The sequence below is a fragment of the Macrobrachium nipponense genome, chromosome 16 (genome assembly GCF_015104395.2).
Source record: "Macrobrachium nipponense isolate FS-2020 chromosome 16, ASM1510439v2, whole genome shotgun sequence".
NCBI classification, from domain to species: Eukaryota; Metazoa; Arthropoda; class Malacostraca; order Decapoda; family Palaemonidae; genus Macrobrachium; species Macrobrachium nipponense.
The window spans coordinates 61,458,440-61,465,939 of record NC_087209.1 but is presented as its reverse complement, the minus strand read 5'-3'; the positions used below and the strand labels follow the sequence as shown (position 1 = coordinate 61,465,939).

Below are 7,500 nucleotides of genomic sequence, written 5' to 3'. Positions count from 1 at the left end.
ACTACAATATATATATTTAAATATAATTAACCCTTTTTCCTTTTCGCTAAGTTGGCAACTGAAAGGCAGAGCTTTCAAGTTCTCACTGTGTCTCATGGGATGAGGTTGCTAGACGTGATTCCTCCCTAACCCCTTTATAGCTGAGTCGGATGGTGGTTGGCTCACTGGGATTAAGCCACGGACCTTGCCAATGGGAACCCGTACTCTACTACCGTCTAGGTACCCAAAACACACACATTTCCATATCGATCCTGACGTAGTTCTATTGTAACACTAGTTACAACTGTGGAACCTAAGCTGTGACTCGAATACTTCGTGGTTAATGAACTGCGGTTGGTCACTGTTGCAAGGAGGGATAAGAATTTGGTCTGACCGATCAAAATGTAATAATTAGAAGAACTTATCATACAGTGAGTCACTGTTGTCCAGCCGCTGACCTACCTGGAAGTAATTACTTAAAAGATGTTTAAATGGCAGCTTACTTAGATCCTTATTAAAACGTTAAATCTTGTGCACTTCTTTGTTCTCAAAGGAATGATACTAAGTAACATTCTTTGTCTACGTAATATAGGAATGCAAAGAATAAAAGATAAAGAATTGTGTTGAGTGTCTAGTCATTTCAATACAAGATCCGATATATAGGTTTTGAAGAGCCGCTATATGAAGACTTCAACTGCATGAAATAAGATGAAAAATGAAAATAATTCCCAAGTAGTTTAGGTTTGCTTTTCTTTTAATAATTAATTTTTCATTGCATTAACACACAAATGGAACAAAACCAAATAGGCCAACTTGAAAAATGTTATCACCATTATCATTTTTCATAACAAAAGATTCCTATTAGCAATCTTAATCAAGAAACATTCTTAATGAACATAGTCAATCACAGACAAAAATAATAAATAGACGAAGTTAAAACAGCCATCACTTAAAGGCACTATGCTGAAAAGAAAACCCCCACCACCCCGTTCCCCCAAAAGAGAGAAAAAGTGCTTCTTATCCATCGCTCTCACCAACGACGCCTAAAACAAGAAGACGAACCACCTCTTTTGTGGCTCTAAGGCTCTTAAGCGGTTAGTCGCCGAGGAGGAGGAGGAGGGGAGAGGAGGAGGAGGAGGAGGAGGAAAGGGGGTGTCAGAAGGGACTTTAACATTCTTGGTGAGTTGCAGCGGGGCCGGAGATCCCAACTCATTAAGAACCAGTTACGTTCGCTTCAAGAAGTAATCCAGAAGTGGGGAATGGCGGACCAGGCTGCGAAATATCAGGCCATCACACCGGTCTTAAAGCTGCGAGTAATTTGTTCCCTCTACTTGCGGTCGCCGCAGCAGCAGCAGCGGCGGCGACGGAAGCGGTGATGGTGTGTCCTTGAGGAGAACTTCAGCTACCTTGCGCGGAATGCCAAAGACCAGGCACTCGGACCTATGAGGTCATTCAGAGCTGAAAGAGGTTTGAAAGGCGTAACATGAGGAAAACCTCAAAGCAGTTGCTCCAGGAGAGTGTAAAAAGCAAGATGGAATAACGCTAATATGAACGGAGTTACAGTAAAAGGAATGAAAGGAATTGAAGCAAGGAGACGAAGGGATGCTGAAAATAACCTTAAGTAATGCCTACAGTGCAATGCGTGAGGTACACTGACAGCACTACCACCCGTTGGGGTCAGCTACCTATTATAGTAGGCTTCCATCTCTTCTTCTGCCTTCCTATCACTGCTGTCTGTCTGTCTGTCTCTCTTTCTCTCTCTTCTTCCGACACCTATCCTCTATATCATCATCCTTCCTCTACATCCTTTCCCTTCCCCTATTCTTCTTTTCCTACTGACTCTTCCTTCTACTTGGGAAACATCCCACTCTTCGCCCACCATTCTCAAAACATCAGCAACAATGAGGCCTTTCTCCTTCTCACCCTCATGGTATTCTTCCTCCTACCCTCTCTTCCTCTCCCTCTTCTTTGGTCATTTCGTTCTTCCTCTGTTTCTCTTAGTTGTCTCATGGCACTTCCTCTGACCCACGATCCTCACCAGTACTGTACCTTTTTATTCTTTATTTTCTTACTTCTTAAAATCATCAATTACTCCACGTTCTCCATGGATCCTCTCACTAAAACTAGAACTCGAATATATATATATATATATATATATATATATATATATATATATATATATATATAGATAGATAGATAGATAGATATATATATATATATAGATATATATATTATATATATATAATATATATATATCTATATATCTGTATATATATATCTATATATATATAATATATATATATATATATATATATATATATATATATCTATATATCTATCTATCTATGTATATATATATATATATATATATATTATATATATATATATATATATATTCGTTCTTAGTTTTAGTGGTTATGACAGTAACCTCTCTAGTGAAAGGATCCATGGGAGGAGGAGGAGGAGGAGGAGGAGGAGGAGGATTTTAAGAATGAAAAAATAAAGAAGAAGGCAATTTTATATATATATATATAATGTAATACAGGAAAGGAATTAAAAAAAAATGGGGACTGACGCATGCATCGATGAAATATTACGGCGCGTAAAAGCGTAATCTGATCATTCAGTGATATTAATGCAATTAAGGAACGTAATTTGAACTTGCCAGCTAAATAGAAAGGCAGTCAGTCTTCCATTATCATCAATTTATTTTCAATCGCGTACGTCCAATGATCGATACGCACTCTTACACGCACACACATACGCATAAGAACGCGCTCACACACACACAGAAACATATATATATATATATATATATATATATATATATATATATATATATACATATATATATATATGTATGTATGAATGGAATAACGTACGTTATTCATATTTACATGGAGATGATTTTCGTTTCATACGAATCTCTTCCTTAATTTAACGTATAATAATAGCAATGATGATAATAATAACATAGAGAGAGAGAGAGAGAGAGAGAGGAGAGAGAGAGAGAGAGAGAGACAGAGAGAGAGAGGGAGAGAGAGGGACTAACACTTATAACACAACCAGAGAGAAGGGGAAAGACAGGGAATCAAAAACACATACCCACGCACAGAGAGAGAGAGAGAGAGAGAGAGAGAGAGAGAGAGAGACCTAAAACCCACTAGACAAATAGAGAAAAAGAAAGAAGCATAAAATTCCCAGAGAGAGAGAGAGAGAGAGAGAATTATTAACCCGCCAAGATAGAAATAACAGAAACAGAGGAAAAAACATTTTAAAAAGTTTCCAGAGAGAGAGAGAGAGAGAGAGAGAGAGAGAGAGAGAGAGAGAGAGACACTAATAGCCAGGGGGAGCGGCAGGGCGATTAGAGCGAACACATCTTTTTCAATTCACCACTTGATCCAGCCAATTAGCCTCCTGAGGTCACTGAGGCCTTAATTAAAAATGTCAAACGTGACCTGACCTCCTCGTTCATCACGTGAGAATTGGGGGCGGGCTTTTTTTTTTTAACACCAGGTTGGGCTTACTGGTTATTAATGATAATAAAGTAAAGTATTAATTATACTCATTAAACAAATATGATTTTATATCTGTACTTGACTGTAGCTCATGGTTATATAAACTTATGGAATGATCATAATTTTAGTACACATACAAACATGCACACATATATGTATATACACAGAAACACACGTACATATATATATGTATGTATATATATATATATCTATATGCATATATGTGTGTGTATTAGTTGTTAATTCTACTGTATATACGTGGCACTGACTTCTCCGGGACCATGTAATGTAAAGATTACAGACTTAATGTTGAAAAACAAATATATTTTCAACAAACGTTGAATCTAACACACATTCTTTTACACGGTCGTCTGTGTGGATGGGCGCACTAGAACGCCTTTAGTAAATATAAAAAAAAAAACACACACACATACACATCACATACGCGTATCACTTCACAAACACATCCATTACATTTCCACAAACACGTACAATCGTCCTTTCATCTCCATCCTCTCTCAGTTCTGTTGTATCACCGAAGATGAATCCCAACCGCAGACCATTCTCTCTCTCTCTCTCTCTCTCTCTCTCTCTCTCTCTCTCTCTCTCATCATTCTAAACCCCCGTTAAGCCTTTCTATTTCAAAGGATAATAATTACGCTATTCGTTTCCTCCTCTCTCTCTCCTCTTGTCTTCCTCTGCATCGGCCATCCTACCACCCTTCCTCTCATTTTATCCTAATCCTACTTTCCATCCCTCTACCCATATTACGGAGGAGGAGAAAGAGTAGGGGGAGGGAGGAGGAGGAAAGAGGTAGGGGAGGAGGAGGAGGAGGAGGAGGAGGAGGAGGAGGAGGGAGTGGGGGGAGGTTGAACCCTCATTGGCTGTCACCCTTCCTCTAAACTCATAAGTCTTGGTCTGAAATATTCACAGTGAATTGTACAATGAATCACAAACGAACGAACACACAAACACACACAAGCCGCTAAAATGGCGTTGTTGCTTTTGTCTCTGTGGAAAGCCGTCGGGACCTCGGGCTGGGTAAGGGTGGGTTAAGGGTGGGGTGGTGGGGGGGAGGGGTTGTATTTCCACCGGCGTAAAGTACTGGAGGAAGGGGGAAATACATCTTCCCTTCGGAGGATGCTGTGGTAGGGTATGTCGGTTGGTAGTTGCGCTGGCTCTGTAACCTTGTACGACTCGGTTTTTTCTTTTATCTCTCTCTCTCTCTCTCTCTTCTCTCCTCTCTCTCTCTCTCTCTCTCTCTATATATATATTATATATATATATACACACACATATATACACTATGAATTTTCCTTCGTGGCTGTAAGTTTGTTCATATAATCATAACGATTTTTTTATTTGTTTCATAATTTATCAAACTATATATATATATATATATATATATATATATATATATATATATATATATATATATATATATATAATATATATATTATTTGGTCGATCACCAAGAATTCCCACACGGAGCTCACACGCAAACAGCGCCATTTCATTTATACTGGTTTTGAAAGGCATTAGTATATACTACCTTTTGGAAGCAATCCCCCACCCACGCGAACCCCCCCCCCCCCCCCGCCCCCTCTCACCTGACGGAGCAGCCACACTTCCAATGCGAGTGTGTTTTTATCCAGTAATGCATAATGCCCGATATTCGCTTTTTAAAATGCAAATTTCTTAATGAGCTCATTGGAAACCTCTCCTCAATGGAGGCGAATTTATCCCGTCCTTTAGAAAGAAAAATAAAAAATCAAAATATCAGTTGGATAAATCATTATCGGAGAGCCCACCCACCCAACAACCGGCCACCCACACTTGCTGTTTGGAGTACATCATTAATTGCCTTTTGTAATTAATATTTGTATGAATTACTGCAGCGAAAAGCGATTTATCAACACCAGATTATATTTGGACTATTTATGCGGAATAGTTATTTGTTTTCGTCAGTTATTCTGCTGGGATGATATCTGGCTGTTCTGTACGGCATGGCTGAGTTAATGATTGGCCCTCTTTTTTTTCTTTTTTTTATGGAAATTAAACCGAGTATATCCATTCGCGTATATGTGTGCACTCACAAAATACATTTATATATATATAATATAGAAAATATAATATATACTATATATATATTATATATAATAATGAATTAGGATATTGCAACCTTATCACCTGATTCTAACAACTGGGAATGAAAGGTACAAATTTACGGGTAACCTAACCTCTTCCATTCTACGCGCGCGCACACACACACACACACACACACACACACATATATATATATATAATATATATATATATATATATATATATATATATATTATATATATTATATATAATCATAAGTATGTAATTGTGTAAAAAATGTAATTTTTCCATCCAACAATAGTGCTTTTACGATAGACACAATATTTTAAAATCTCGATAAGTTAGCAAGTCTGTGGCTTTTACAAATACAATCACAGACAGACACACACACACATATACACATACAAGGGGAATTATTATAAGTAACAAGTAATTCTGCGCCGGTCAAACATCAAAGTGACTCTCTCCATTCGGCTTGTCGATTCGAACCGTGAGCGCAGTGCACGGTGCGCAATGACTTAGACCACCTTACCGGTTTAAAGATATGGTCTGTCGTTGTTTTTAAACCAGGATGCAGTTCAAATCCCGCCTAGGCAATAAGCACGTTTCAGGTATAATTTCCCTTTGGTGTAAGTTAGTCCCAAGGTACAATGAATTCGATATTATACAATATTCATGGGTTAATACTTGTGATCACAAATATAAATTGCTGCGTTTAAAAAAGATGACAAAAATTAATATACATATCTTTGTAAGTATACAAACATATATATATATATATAATAATATATATATAATATATAATATATATATCTTTATATATTAATATTATATATCCAATATATATATATATATCTAAAATATATATATATATATATTATACATACATTCATATATCTATATATATATATATACTATATATATATATATATCTATATATATTATATATATATATTATATATATATATATATATATATAATATTATATATATATATATATATATATACATATATATATATATATATATATATATATACTGCCATATAACAAACAAAAAAATTGCCCAGACAGGAAAGAGGTGAAATCCATCATTGAGGACATAAAAGAGAATTACAGAGTTTCAATGGAAAAATGCGTCCAAGCCACAATATGAAATGTCTGGGAGGGCGACCAAATTCCAACTTCTGAAACTTAATAGGAGCCTCATTTCTTGACATCTGAAATTTATTTTTTATTTATTTTATATCTTCGTCACAAGTTTAAAAGCGAAGAACGACATTGGTTTTTGATGATCAAGTGAAGAAGTTATTATTAATTAGATTATTTTTTTTATTTTTTTCCCCAGACCACTGACCTGATTATCAGCTTTTACCGGGTTGGACAGAGGGATTTGTTTATTTGTTTTGATTATACTATATATATATATATATATATATATATATATATATATATATATATATATATATATATATGTGTGTGTGTGTGTGTGTGTGTGTATATATATGTTAATGCAGAAACACAAACCCATCTAGTTTTGTAAAAACAATGTCGTTACTGTTTTGTAAGTGGTAGTTAAAGCGTTGAGAGGTGGTAACAAATTACGAATTTCATCTCACTTCCTAAAATTATGAAGCCTCTTTGGCAGTTCAAGCAAGGTCTTCAAGGAGTACAGTTGGTATATATTTCGTAATTCAAAGGATTCATTTTGGGGCACACAGATGTAAGTTTTTTGACGAAACTTATATATATTTGCTTTATATCTTTATTCATTTTAGCGTTGAAGGCGTAAAGGTGGTTTATTTGTGGCATTTAACATTTGATTGTCCTATAAATATGATAAAATGTGATATAGTCAAAGGAGGTTTAAAGTGGCAATGAAAGTTTGTTTTTGTTTTG

The 7,500-nt window shown here is 35.8% G+C and overlaps 1 protein-coding gene across 1 annotated transcript in view; it reads left to right on the top strand.

Moving 5' to 3' along the window:
• LOC135195764 (nephrin-like) overlaps positions 1–7,500 on the top strand; it is a 452,421-nt gene that overhangs the window by 275,752 nt on the left and 169,169 nt on the right.